The sequence below is a fragment of the Rousettus aegyptiacus genome, unplaced genomic scaffold, assembly GCF_014176215.1.
Source record: "Rousettus aegyptiacus isolate mRouAeg1 unplaced genomic scaffold, mRouAeg1.p scaffold_m13_p_15, whole genome shotgun sequence".
NCBI classification, from domain to species: domain Eukaryota; kingdom Metazoa; phylum Chordata; class Mammalia; order Chiroptera; family Pteropodidae; genus Rousettus; species Rousettus aegyptiacus.
In genome coordinates, this window is record NW_023416290.1 from 16,053,222 (window position 1) to 16,065,892 (window position 12,671).

General features: G+C 37.5%; 1 long non-coding RNA gene across 5 annotated transcripts in view; it reads right to left on the reverse strand.

Annotated features, from left to right (window-relative positions):
* LOC107497974 overlaps positions 1–7,882 on the reverse strand; it is a 36,421-nt gene extending 28,539 nt beyond the window's left edge. For all 5 annotated transcript variants that reach the window (XR_004954600.1, XR_001593920.2, XR_004954599.1 and 2 more), the window contains exon 1: positions 7,260–7,882. This is a non-coding gene — a long non-coding RNA (uncharacterized LOC107497974). The remainder of the gene's footprint in view (positions 1–7,259) is intronic.
* Positions 7,883–12,671: the final 4,789 nt, after the last annotated feature.

Below are 12,671 nucleotides of genomic sequence, written 5' to 3' on the forward strand. Positions count from 1 at the left end.
AAGCCCTGTCATAAATATTTGTTGAATGAACAAATGAGCATCCTGAAGGAAGCATCATTTCATCAGAACCTTACAGAACTGTTAGATTCAGGATGGGTAGGGAGAAGGAAGGATGTGGAAGGCCACTGAAAAGATACATTTCAGAGAGAAGAAACTCTGAGAGTTCATGCACTGAGGCTTAGAAAGGTGGGTGCTAGAGAGGGAACTTTAAAAAACAATATCTGGCTAAACATTAAAGTACACAAAAGAGGCTATGGAAGATAAGTTTAGAAAGTTAGGTTAGCCTCAGTTGATAAAGGGCTTTGAAGGACAGGCAAAGAAGTTTAGATTTTAGTGAGTAAATGGAGAGGGATTTGTAATTTATTTATTTATTTACTTACTTACTTACTTACTTACTTATTTAAAAAAAAAAAATTTTAAAAAAGCTTGACAGATACAGAGTGGAGCATTCATTAGCATCCGGTAAGATAAAATTAAAGAGAAAGAAACTAAGAACAGATAATTAAGAGTTTCATCTAATACTTACAGATGAGAGATTGTGAAAATCCAAGCTAATAAAGTCAAGCTAAAGATGAAAAGAAGGAGAAGAATGTAAAAGATACTGAGAACGTAGACTTGGTCAAAGTCTTTTTGCATCTGGTCTATAAGTAGAGCATTGTGGTTTTAAAAAAACAAAATGGCTGAAAATTCTTTGGCATTCCTCCCACAAGAGATGAGATCTGTGTCCCTGCCTCTTGAATGTGGGCAGAATGAGACAGAAGAGGCACTATGTGACTTTCAAGGCACACTCATAAAAGTCCACATAAGTTCCACCTGGCCAGACATCACATTAGAGATCTGACTACCCTGAGACCACCATCTAAAGAAATCACATGGAGGTGCACCAGTCAGTAGTCCCAGCTGATCCCAGTCTTCCAGCTGTCTTTAGCAAAGTGCCAGGTGAATGAGTCATCTTGAGCCCTACAGAACAGCCAATCTGCCTGTCGAGTACCACCAAGTGGCTGTATTCAAGGCCAGTAGAGGTAGAAAAATTGCCCAGCTCAGCTCTACATGAATTCCTTACCCACGATATTGTGAACCATGTTAAAATTATTGTTCTTTTAAGTCACTAAGCACTGGGGCTGATTTGTTACATAATGATAGATAACTGGAACAGAGAGTAATAGCGTAATTTATCACCAAATCCAGGATATTTGGGGGAATGTAAATGGTGTTAATAACTATGGCAAACAAGGACTTAATTAGGAAATGGTTACCCTACATATAAGCTTCTTGAGATCTTGTTCATTATTGTATTACCAGAACCTAGACCTGTGTACTAGAAAATTTTCATTGATCGAATAAATCAATTTCTTTTTCTTTGTTATTATTGCATAACTTCAATAAAGTTTACAAATCTCAACTGTACAGCTCAATGAAATTTTAAATATAGATAGACTCATGTAACCACTAACCAGATCAAGACATAGAACATTTCCATTTCTCCTGAGGTCTGCTTCATGCCACCTCCTACATTATAATTACCCAAAGGTAGCATTATTTTAACCTCTAACACCATGAATCAGTTTCGTTGTTGATGAACTTCATTGAAATGAAGTCAGGAAGTATATACTTGTTAAAATTGTGTCTATAAAAGTCAGCTACACTGTTTTACATAGTGATAGTTTGTTCTTTTTCATTGCTATGTAGGATCCCATTGTATGACTATATCACAATTTATCCATTCCACAGCTGAGGGAGACTTGGGTTAATTACTATTTGGGCAATTATGAATAGTGTTGTCATAAACATTTTCATACATCTTTTTTGGTCTATCAGCTGACAACTCAATAAGATCTTTTTAAACAAAGTTTAAGAAATCACTAGCTTTTTAGATTAATTTATTATATCAACATCTGAGAAGAACACCTTAGTAAACTTTACCAACATTTAATATTTAATTTATCTGCTATTCTTTCATTAAGTGACAAACCTTTTAAAAGCAGCGTGCTCAGAAAGAAAGAGGAGAATCATAACAGTGTTATCTTCAAAAAACCTTTGTCAATATTATATTGTCCCAAGTTAATTATTTATAGAGCCTACTCTCACTCAGGAATGCTCATTTGGATGATAGCTTTTATGGTCACCTGACTTTCTCTACTCCAGGCGACACACCACAGTAAAATCCATACTGAGTGAGAAAAGTGCCTTTCTTTTGTAAGGTAGAAGAAACATGATAATGACAGTGGAGTTGGTTTGTATGTGTATTCTCAGGAAAATTATTTTAGGAAAGAGTAGATGTGGAAATTAAAGATCTGAAAATGGCTTCCCTTAAGTCGTTTTTGTCTATGGACCACCTAGAAAATCTTTTCCACTCCCAGAAGTACTTGGCTCAAAGACAGCTAGCTCAGTTTATCTAGAGTAGAACTCCCCTCAAAATCAGCTGATTGAATTTATTAATTAAAAAAAATTAACTGGTTGGTCAAGAGCTTAAACTCGATAATTATGAGAAAAGCTGTTCTAATCCAAGAGCTCTTGTTCAATTATTGTACTTTTGAAAAAGTCATTCATTTATTTAACAAACAGTTTTTGAGCACCAAGTATGGACCAGGCATGGAACGAGGCACTGGGAAGACATGTTGAACAGGACCAGCATTTTCCCACGTGCTAGGAGTGTACAGGCAATGGAAAATGCCAGAAACATAAATGAGAACTGATGAAGCCAGTCATAGAGTCCTCCAGAAAGAAGTCTAGGAATAGGAAGAGACCTTCCAGTAAATCTCAAAAGACATTTTCATTGCTTTGGTTTACAGCTTAAAGAAAAGGTATGTCATATTCAAGTGTGTAAACATGTATGTTTAAATGCACTTTGCTATTTAAAGCATCAGCCTTCTAAAAGATGGAACATAACTGACCAATGTGGACCCTAGATCCTGCAATGTTATTTTTTAGAGTCCTATTTGCATTTGTTCGGGGGTCTCTCATTGTGTATTGCCTGTCAGTGAACTTACTAAACACATTCAAATTTTACACGTTTTACTTTTAAAGTTAAGAAGAGAGTAATATTTCACATATTAACACTTAAAACCAAAGCCACAGTGTTTTATTTAAATTTACACATTATGATCCTTCACAGAGCTATAACCAGAACTCTGGTTCATTAAATTGGTAATGACTCTTCCCTGCTGAGAACATTTATTTCTATTTAGTTGTAAGCCACAGTTCATTCCTACCCATAAGCAAAGAGACCTCGGATGAGCTGTTATCTGAGGTTTGCCAAAAATCGATCTCGAAATAACTGTCCCTTCAGCCCGTTAAGTTCTGTGAAGTAACCGAAATCACAACTAGTGTGTTTCCAAGAGCCAGCGATTCTGAAATTACCTAACGTGTGTCTGGGGGTGAGGGTGGGAAGATTGAGCAAATTTATTAGCCTGAATACCAATATTTAAGCTCTTATCAACCTAAGTGAGGCAGTATTATCATTTTAACTGTCCAGTTACCTAATAAGAACTCAAGAGAAGGGGAGAGAACGGCGCTTGTCCTGAAACTTCTCTTCCCTAACGTCACAACTCTGATTAGGAAATTAAGAAGAAACTGGGCCGTTCAGAGGCATTGAAAAAAATCACTGATTATACCTCGAACTCCCTTCCTCTGGCCCTCAAGTGCTAGATGACTAAAAACAGTCTTACTCCCAACTTTTATTTACTCCCGTCATTTGGAAACGGCTGCCTGTGGACTCTGCTGAAATGGATTCTTGACCACGCTGGGGCTCCATGGGTGCTGTGATCTGTTAGTACTGTCTGCCACCGGCACAGCACGAGGACAGGCAAGCTGGGCTGTGTTTGCCATTTCTTTGTTCCATGATGACTCAGGTGATAAGACTTTGCGCGTTGGGTAAATTGCAGATTTTAGGAAATTAGAATAATTATCTCCCTAGTAAATAAGATTCGATTATCAGTCATTTGCTGCCCCACTGTTCTCTCCTTTAGGTGACTCATCCAACAAACTAGTCATTATCACTGGTCTGGATATTTTCTTTCTTAAATAAGACTGCAAAATATCTATTTTAATAGGAAAAAAATTTTTTAAGCTCATTGAAGTGTCTTGTCACTTTCTCACTAAAGTCTGTCAGTCGAAAGTAATATAATTTGGTGATTCAGAACATTTAATTAAACCACCAGTCCATACAATGTAAGCCATCAATTAAACAGTTAATTGATGAATGAGCTGGTTACATTCATATTTGTATAAACTCCAGTTCTGGAGATAGTCACTCAGGTTCCCTCCTGTTTCTTTCACTTCCTCCCCATATAACTTTAGCAAGTTGTTTAAATCCTCTTAGCTGTGAATTTCCTTATTGTAAAATGGTTATTATAATAATTCTTTCTCTGCAGGTTGTTTTGAAGAAACACTGAGATAATCCTAGTAAAGCACACATAGCACATTGCATGTGTTCAATAAATATTAGCTATCATTATCACGGTTCAGAAAAAAAAAAAACTGGGAGATTTATTTTTTACTTCATTTAATAGCCGACTTAGAAATTTAATTAATTTAGTGTTACAAATTATGTCACATTTCTACATCTCTTCTTTCATGATCACAAACAATTGACTTCTGATGGTTTGGAGGGTTTTAAATATACTTATGTTTAAGAATGTTCTACATGTAGGAGGTTCTATAACATCCAGGTAATTAAAGCCAAAATTATATAGACATTAAGTTATATTATAAATTCTTTAACGTAAATGCATGGCTCGAGAATACATGAGCACAAAACGCATTACCAGAGTCTATAATGTTTGGAAAGATTCCTCAGATGTGTGAAATTCCTCACAGAAATTCCAAGGTGTCAGGGGCTTTCACAGAGGCAGGTATAAGAACCAGAGATATGACTACAACTACTCAAAAGGGAATAACTCTATTTAAAAGGTTTCAGCTACTTGATAGCCCTTATTTTAGCCTTTCAGCACATTTTATCCTACCTTCTCCATAACTGTGAACTGGTCTCATGATGGATTAACCTATTTATTATCTTAGAATATTTCTGCATAACTCTTCTTCTCTCAGGCCCATCGATCACTGTCTACATTTACAAGGTAGGAGGCTGCTCTTGGGGGAAGCATACAAATATTAATGTGTGTGATCATACCTGCTTGATATAAAATAGCTTTGCCTGAATTATAAATTACCACAATTTTCACAGAGACAAAGTTTCTATTCATTTTGTGGCATAATTTTTAATGTTAGCTGGGTTCTTGTGTGTGTATGTTTCTTAACCAGAAAAGGACTTAATTTGCCTACTCAGGACTTTAACTTGTTTTATTCTTCAAATGTAATGTCTTGCATCATTTCACTAAGTAACTTAAAAATTAGTTCACTCTGGTTTAGAAATTAAATAATTTGGTTACATTAATCTTCATAATATCTTGATCTGTGTTGCAAGTTCATTTTTTCAGAAATAGACACTGAGTGGAATTTAGGTGCAAATTTTTTATTAAGAATCCACACTTGCAAAAGAAAGGAAGTGGAAGGAGATTTGGGCAGAGAAAGAAGTAAGGGTCAATGCCTCGGCCACCCCTGTGGGAAAGTCTGGGTCGAGGGCTGACCACCTGAGTGTTTCGCACAAGGCTGGAAGGGGCTTTCACCCTTCATTATGTTCAGTCACTGATGCAGACTGCCCCAGGAAGGATGTCACCTCAGCAAGGTGGCTCTCTGAAGCTCAGTGAGTCCCAGGGGTGCTGACAGCTGTACCGTCTAATGAGCATACTTCCTGCTGCTGGGGGAGTGAGTCCCTTCCTGAAGGGAGAGTTGGAGGGTGCGGACCTGTCGAACACTTTAAAACAGTCTCCAGAATGAGGTAAGCGAAAATGATCCACAGGAGGCAGGAAAAAAAAATATCAAGAACTCACTTTTATCTTTTAATTCATCTTTTTTTTCTTAATTATGGCAAAATGTACATGACATAAAAATTATGATCTTAATCATTTTTTAAGTGTACAGTTCAGTACTGTTACATATATTCAAATTGTTGTGCAACCAATCTTCAGAACTTTTTCATCTTAGAAAACTGAAACTCTGTATCTGTTAAACAACAGCTCCCCATTCACACCTTCCTCCCAGCTCCTGGCAGCCACGTTTTTACTTTCTGTTTCTATGAATTTGATTACCCCAGGTACCTCACATAAGTGGAATCACACGATATTTGTCTTTTTGTGACATTGAACATATACTGTCCTCCAGGTTCATCCATGTCATGGCCTGTGTCAGAACTTTCTTCCTTTAAAAGGCTGAATAATGTTACATTAATGCATATGCCACATTTTATTTATCTATTTATTCATTATTGGACACTTGCGTTGGTTTCACCTCTTGGCTATTGTGAATAATGCTGCTACGAACATGGGTGTACAAATATCTGAGTCCCTGCTTTCCATTCTTTTGAGTGTGTGCCCAGACACGAAATTGCTGAATTGATGGTCAAGCTATTTTTAATTTTTGAGAACCCTCCATACTGTTTTCCAAAGAGGCTGCACCATTTTACATTTTTACCAACAGTGCACAAACGTTCCAATTTCTCCACATCCTCACCAAAGCTTGTTATTTTCTCTCTCTCTCTCTTTCTTTCTTTCTTTCTTTCTTTCTTTCTTTCTTTCTTTCTTTCTTTCTTTCTTTCTTTCTTTCTTTCTTTCTTTTTTATAGTAGCCATCCTAATGCGTATGAGGTGGTATCTCACTGTGGATACTTCATCTTTTCAACTCTTGTCTGTGATTTATAATAGAAAAGCTCTGATACTACAGTGGCAGATGTATGCATTCACTCACTCAACAAGGTGGGCAGAGCAGACGCAGGCCCTGGAAAGGGCATTTCAACCTTTCTAAGCCAACTTGGAAACAGATGATAAGTATGCAAACATTTGCTAGGGGTGCGATTAAATATTTTATCAATAACATTACAAGACCAAAAACCTTCCAGAAAACTATTTTAAGAGGAGTATTTTGGGGTTCTAGAAAACAGTCTAGAATCCTTAGACAGTTTCTGTTTCCTAGTTCTCAGCCAAAAATACACATAAGACTGCTATCATTTGGCTTATACAACACACACACACAAACACACACATACACACACTAAGACGTTAATTAAACTGTGTAAAATTCATCTTTTGGCAGAGGAGTAAAAATTGCATAAATAGTAATAAAACTAAATAGAACCAAAAAAAAAAACATTTAAATTAACATTTAAGAATAAAACTAAGTAAAATCTAAAGATATTTAAATTACCGATTAGAAGAGGAGCATCCTAGTTGTTCTCAAAAGCAAAAACTCAAATTGCTGCGTAGAACATGTCAGCATTTAGGTGTTTAGGGGAAACTCGAAATGGTCCGCACAGTGTTACCCAGTTTTTTGGAGACTGGCAACTAAAATAACTGCATGCCAAAAACAGCCTTGCAAGATGATAACAAGAAATAAATAGAATCAGACAGTCCTATTAGACACGGCTCTCCTCTGTGTAAGTTCACCTACTGAGTGAGTGTCAAAAGATACAAGTGCACAAATGAACTTTCCAAGAGCTCTCTAGTGTCTTTTGTACTAAAAGCCAAGTCATCTTTTCCCATCCAATTTCTTTTGAACAATAGAGTGCCTGGGCAAGATTGAAAGTAGATAAGAGATTTCTAAGAGATACTTAGAAAACATAAATGTTAGATATAATTATGAGCTACTTGGGAAAATATGAAAGACTGATCTGGATCAATCCATTTATCCATTAAGCTCAAGAAGATGATGGGAAACCAACAGAAATTGAGCCAGTGATGTATTCCAAAGGGAAGTCTTGGGTTTTATGGCAGCCGTCACAAGTTTCCAAGATTTGACACGCCTCTTGAAAGAGTAGCAACAGTGAAATAAAGCACTAACAGATTTGGTTTCTAAGATTTTACTTGCATTTATTTCCTATATGTTTTTAGAAATCCATCTAGCTCGATGAGCCCTAACTTCAGAAAATCATACGAATAAAATGCCATCAGTGAGGTTAGAATCACTTATGAAAATCCAGGTGCCTGAAAAGTGCCTAGAGTTATTGAAATCATTGTATTAATAAAGTAATCTGGATGTCTGCTAAGGTTCAGAGCTGGATGTGTTATTATTCTTCACATTACCAGATACAAAGCCAAATGTTCCATGTTTATAAAAAATGCAGCTAGAGCTGCCCAATACTCTTAAACAATGTTTGCATGCATGAATTTCCTATTTCTTGTAATAGAGCTATGATAAAGTAGCAAAATCACTCTCCTAGATCATGGTTAAAAGAAGGTGAACACTTATAATTGGCATCCGCCACTTCCCTGAGACAAGGGAGGTTATGTGTGTGCGTGGGGGGGGGGGGTCATGATTAAGTTGACACAGTGTGAGAAAAGCAAATGCAAGCCCAACATTTGAGATCAGTTCTATTCCCTGAGGACGAAATCATGCATGAAAAGAAAGGCTATTTTAACACTGAAGACTGTATGATAATCAATATTTTCCAATCTGTTCTATAATAGTGGATAACTTTACTTAAAAAGAGAAAAATAGTCAAAATAAAAGATTTTAAAGGTAGCCTAAGAACATCCAATATATGAATACCGAAAAGGATGCCCTAGACAAATGCTACTAACTCCTGTTCTTTGGGCCCCAGCCACAGGATGTTAGCTGCCAGAAGAATCACAATGCACACAGCCTCGAATTGCAGAATTTCTGAGCCTAGATCCCGAAGGCACAGGGGACACCAGGGCACAGCTACTCTAGTTTAGAGGCTGGATCTCATTTACTAAAGAGGTCAAGATATATCTATTTTTTAATGGCCACAATATGATATCATTAATGATGACTTTATTTATTATGTTCCTTTCCCATGTGCTAAGCAATGGGCAATGGGCTCAGCACTTTACAAATGGATTTTTAAAATTTAAATGTAAAAAACAAATATGAGGTATTATTTCAATTTTACAGATGAAACTGATATTTAGAAAGAGTAGGTAACTAGGAGGTAATGTTTTATTATTTGCTTGATCTTTATACGTTTCCATTTTTTAACTAGAAAAGAGACCCCAGGATCTAAACTGTGGTAGACTGACCATCAGAGCCCCAAGTTTCAAAGCAAATGCCCCGAGGGAAGGTATGTGTACATTAAATATATATATATATATATATATATATATATATATATATATACACACACACACATATATATCCTGAATGTCTTATCTTACATAGAAGTTCGCTTTAGAAAGAACTGCCAGAGCATCTCAGATTAATCTGAGTGATCCTCTCTTTTTGAAGTTGTACTGACTATGACACTTACTCTTTCCTTTGCCATCAGTCTCTCTAGTTTCTCATGTCCAAGATGTCCTAAACTTTTTCTCCAAGGTACCAAACTCCCTTTGGCCACATGAAACACAACAAAATTCCCAGGAGCTCTGAATTCACGAACTTTTTCAGATGGCCATGGTCATAAGGCACAGCTGAGAAAGGATGCATCTTTCACACACATCCAGTTCTTAGTACCCACAGGCACTATCTACCTTATGAGATGAGAGAGAGAGCTCGGGGATGTTCTTTCAGTTTGTTCTGTTTATCTACAGGTCACATCTCGAAATGACCTTTACTGAGATCCAGTGGAAAAGTTCAAAAGATGAGAAAAATTCCTTGGTTTTCTTTCTGAAACCCTAAGTAGGCAGTTGAATGCTCTGATTTTAAAGCACAAATGCAAGGGAATATTCAGAATCATAGCCAGTCTCCGAGCTACTTCATCCACACACCACTATGAGCTTTACTTACAGCCCCAAAACACTCGTGTTTGCACAGCAGAAGGAGGTACCGGAGGGAATCTGAACGTGAGGGTCTCAGTGCCGACCTGGAGGGCAGCCATCATGTAATCGAGAGTCACACCAGACTGCATCTGAAGACTAAGCCAAATGTGGTCGTTAAAAAGAGCATGGGGGAAATGAAGCGGAAAGCCCGATTCAAATCTGTGCTCTCTCATTACCACCCGTGTGATTTGTGAAAGACAATCTTCCAAAACCTCACTTTTCTCATCTGTACAATAGGAATATAAATATCTTTCTCACAGAATATTTGTAAATATCAAGGAAGACATTGCATGAAAAATTAATAGAAATCCTGACATGTGACAAGTACTTTATTAATGTTACTTTTCCTTTTTTTTTTTTTTTTTTTTTAATCCTTAATGCTTTCTTATTACTTAATGCTGTAACACTGGCTCTGGCCTATTTTCTCCTCAGTGAATTAAATTGAGCAAATGCTTTAGTATTGTGACAACACGGACTTTTTCTTCCTTTAGCACTACTATTAAGTGTCTCTTACTGATGTTTAAAATAAAGGAGAAACATGTTTGAATGTTTTTTAACAAGTGTAGTCCCAGTGATAGTAATCACTTTCATTCTGAATGTTGAATAATTTCATACAGACTAAGGAAGAATAAGAAATATTGAGTATATTATGGACAGCAATTATATTTTTTAAAACTCGAATGTTGAAAAATTATAATAGTCCTACCGGTTTTTGAAAATTCTGCAGAAATGATTTTCTTTTCTAAAAATGAAAAGACCCTGCAGGTTACTTTTAGCTTTTCAGAAATAGTACTGCATGAATAAAAGATGTTAGTCTGAAACATTTTTGTCCTCGAGGGCAAAAAAAAAAAAATGAAACCACATCCTGGCTTTCCCCGCACTCACCCCCACCACTCAATGCCTGCTGCTGAGTACTGGCCTGTAGAGGGCGCTGGGCAGTGTTCCTCATTCACACTTGACTCACTGACTTCTCTCTCCACCAAGCACACTCTCCTTGCATTTCGATCTGCCCAATTCCTATTCCCTTTCCAAGACACCTTCAATAAGCCTTTGCCTACTACTAAACTCACCCCGGTTCAACTTCTACAGCTTTTAGTCTGCAGCATACACTAAATGCTCTATCACCCCCTGTTGCTCTTCGTGTTTTAGCTTTAGCGTTCCTAGCAGATTATAAATCCCTCAGAGGTAAAGAGCATACCTTTCTTTCACTTGCCACTGATAGGACATGGCATAACTGTTAAGTGCTTGTGCTCAGAAATGGAACTGTCTGGATTCAAACTTTAGCTTTCTGCTTAGTAACTGTGACCTTAAATTACTCGAGCCCTGTAACACAGAAATAATAAAAGTACTTGCCTCATTGGGTTATAATTAATAACATAAAATCTTGCAAAAGGCCCCAGCATAAGTGCTCTGTAATTATTAGAATTCATTAGAGCAGTGGGCCACATAGTTAAGTCGTTTAAGTCTCTGCAACAGTGAACATGGGAAGTAGTAAATGAGGCAAGGCACAGATCGACAGATCAGTGTACACCTTGTGGGAAGACAGAGAAAACGATGGTCCTGCCCTCTAGAAACTTGTAGTCACCCTGTCATTTATGAAGTAAACACAAGGCACCTCACAATTGAGAGCTATATAAGACTCATCTTTGCTTCTTTGGGGCTTGGTACAGCCCATGGCACAGGGTGGGTATTCAACAGGTGCCTGTTGAATTAAACAAATCATTAGGCTGCAGAAGGATATATATTTAGAAGACACCTATAAAGACACATTGCTGCTACACGATCGTCCAAAAACGAGTGTAAAATCAAAAACATCATTGGACTGAAAAACATGATGGTATTTAAAAATGAACCAGAAAATTCATCATCTCACCAGCTTTTGCTTGGCTCCATTTGCTTGGATTGATTTCTGCCCAGGCTTACTAATTTGAACTTAGCCAAGGTGACAGTATCAGGATCCTCCCTGTGAAGCCAGCAGCAAAGATCGCAGAGATCACATTACAGGATCATAGTATCATTTTCTTCTCAGATCCGCACTCCTGGCCTACCAGGCATGCCCATCTGTAAGACCTTCTCTTAGGGGTGCAGCTTGGAGATGTTCTCCTGATGAAACTAACTAGAGATGTGGATCCAGCTAATGAGGTTTCTGAGTTGTCTCACTGCCCCTATTACCTGTTCTAAAATGTAGTTTATGCTTAATTTTCAAAGTCAGCATCCCACACCTAAAGAGTATTTCCCACTCTGATGTGCCCAGATAGTGATATAGTGACCCATCTTTCTCTAATCTTCCCCTGCCCCAATCTTGGCAACTTCTTTGTTTCTGAATCCTACCCAGCCTTGACCCCCTGCCAGCAGTTGAGAATCATACCTGGTTGTACCTTTTTTGTGAACACCTGACCGCCCATCAATGTCTATACTCTGCCCACCTGAGAAGACATATCTGGATCCTTTGGTACTGGCTATTGACAGAAACTGTGACTTAATGCTGAGTTCTTCAGATGCCGTGCTATGTCTACCTGAATCTCTACTTTCACCCAGGCTACTCCCAAGCGCCAGTGGCAGATCTCATGACAGACCATAGTTCCTTCCCCACACTCCTGCTTCGACATGGAATCCCAAGATGTTTGACAACTAAAGCATTTTTGATGTTTTGATGTTTCCTCTGCTAGAGTCTCAGGTGTGCGTCCAAGATAGTTCATTCACATTCTTTTTGGCCATGCCGTTTAGGAAATGTTGTTGAGAGTGATATAGAACATCTTTTGCTTTTTCAAGCTTATGGATATACCATAATGTGTTCGTAGACTAATCATCTATGGATAAGTATTTTTGTTTCTTTAAAGATTTT